The sequence below is a fragment of the Pteropus alecto genome, unplaced genomic scaffold, assembly GCF_000325575.1.
Source record: "Pteropus alecto unplaced genomic scaffold, ASM32557v1 scaffold45, whole genome shotgun sequence".
NCBI classification, from domain to species: Eukaryota; Metazoa; Chordata; class Mammalia; order Chiroptera; family Pteropodidae; genus Pteropus; species Pteropus alecto.
Genome location: NW_006442491.1, coordinates 21,285,523 through 21,287,823, shown reverse-complemented (window position 1 = coordinate 21,287,823; position 2,301 = coordinate 21,285,523). Strand labels below are relative to the sequence as shown.

At 41.5% G+C, this 2,301-nt stretch overlaps 1 pseudogene; it reads left to right on the top strand.

Annotated features, from left to right (window-relative positions):
* Positions 1-1,924: 1,924 nt before the first annotated feature.
* Positions 1,925-2,043, top strand: LOC112471137 (annotated as a pseudogene).
* The last annotated feature ends 258 nt before the right edge of the window (positions 2,044-2,301 follow it).

Below are 2,301 nucleotides of genomic sequence, written 5' to 3'. Positions count from 1 at the left end.
TAATGACTGGAGGGGCCACAAGAAGCCTTTGAAATGCAGGAAACACTCTATGTTCTGAGTTGATTGGTGATTACAAAGGTGTGTGCATTCTGTAAAACTAATGGAGATGTATTCTTAAGATATACAAACTTTATGTATGTTACATGAAAACTTTGTTATAAATACATGGCCAAATTTGGCAACATCTATCAAAATTACAAATGCCCAACCCCTCTTAGGAATTTATCCTACAGATACTTTTCCATGTGATGAAATAAAACAGGTTTCCTTTGGACAGACTTTCAGATTCTTCTTGGTCTTTCTGCCATTACAATCAGAGCTGCAGTGAATATTCTTATACAGTCTGATGGATTTTCACAAAGTAAACACACTCTGTTCAAGAAACCGAAATTACCAGCATCCCCCTCACACACTCTTCAGTCACCACTCCCGCACCTACAGTCTCGACCTCTAATGTCACAGATTAGCCTTTGAAATTTATATGAATGGAATCCTACGTTATGTATTCCTTTCTTTTTTCTCTCCACATTATATTTGTGAGGACATCATTCTGTTTTAATTCTCTTTATAGAATTTAGGTTGTTTCTTGCCTGTTTCCCCCCCACTAAAGGGCAAGAGCTTGGTCTAGATGCTTAGCACCTTGCAGAGTACTTGCACATGGTAGAAAGTCAATAAATATCTGTTAAATAAGAGAATTAACCAAAGTTGGTAGATCATTTAGATTATAGGGCTTTAATTTCCTTATGGGGTCAGAGGCTAAGGAGTTAGGCTTGAGCAGTTAATAGAAAGCCCAGAGGGTAGAGAAAACTCTGCTTACTGTTCAAAGGTGCCTAGGGCCCAAGCTATAGAATTAGCCTAGAGAATCACAACCTTTAACAAGACTAGCCAATAACCAAAAATAACATGTGTCCGAGTTCTAGAATTACGTGCTCAGTGCATAAATCAACCGAGAGAAATGGGTCTGGAACTACCCTGTAAGTTCACTTCCACTACTCAGGGCACATCTTCCTGCTTAGATGAGCTCACAAAAAAAAACATGATAAAGCAATGAGGAAGCCTACGAAACACTTGAGAGATGCAACAAATGCTACAATCTCAAGGACTTTAGGCACTGACTTTAAATACCTAAAGAGCTGTCCTGGAGCAGAGGAGTCTATGTGATTTGTGTGGCCCCAAGAACAGACCAATGCGGCAGTTACAAGGAAGCAGAATTTGGACATACACACATAAAAGGTCTTTTACACACTTGGAGCCGGTCAGCAGTGGAAGAGGCTGCCTTGGAAGAAAGTGAGCCTGCTAACAGCAAGGGTAAGTCAAGCAGAGGTTGCACAGGGCTTGAAGCTTTGGGCTGTATAACTTCTGAGATCTACTCCAACTTTAGGACTCTAGGATTCCAGAATTTTAGAACCTCTGGAAGCTTTGATTCTTAATAACCACCCTCTCATCCCAATTAACCCATCTACTGAGTAGCCACTGTAGAAAGACCTAAGTCTTTCTTCCTGCCTTCTCTCCCCAACATTATGAGTACAGAGCCAACACACATGTGCACCTCCGTTTAGAATCCTTGGATGTTGGAATCCCAGGTCATTAGAATCCCAGGGCGGTGGGATCTGGGTAATTAGAACCCTGAGTACTAGAATCCTGGTGCAAAAGACTCAAAGCAAATATGATAAAATGTGTACAATGGTTTAATTATTCTTTGTACTTTCCTGTATCTTTTACATTTCTCCCTCCATTTTTTTTTTAAGACTCCTAGGGTGTTCAGAATCAGGAGCATCAGGGCTGGAAGGGAAATTGTCTCATCCAGACCCTTAGCTTAGCTGAGGACATTGAGGCCCTGAGAGAAGGAGGCCCAGGCCAGACTCCAGGATTCCACTCCCAGGATGCGCTCTCTACCCTAGCATATGGAAACCAGGAAAGGAGTGTCTACGGCCATGCTACCCTGAACAAGCTTGATCCTGCCTGATCTCAGAAGCTAAGCAGGGTTGGGCCTGGTTAGTACTTGGACAGGAGACCACCTAGGAAGACCAGGTGCTGTAGGCATAAAAAATAAAAAAATAAGAAATCATAAGGTGACAAAGTCTTTGCAATCTGTGAGGTCAACCAAGGGTTGCCTCGCCTTAAAAAAAGAAAAAAGAAAAAGAAAAAAGAAAGAAAAAAAAAGAAAGAAAGAAAAGAAAAGGAAAGGAAAGAAAACCGGGAAAGGAGAAAGCAATTTCAGTCAGGACCAGCATAAGGACAGCCGAGTCACCTATAGTGTATCCATCCTATGGAGCTGGAAAGATTCTCTCCAGAAATCCT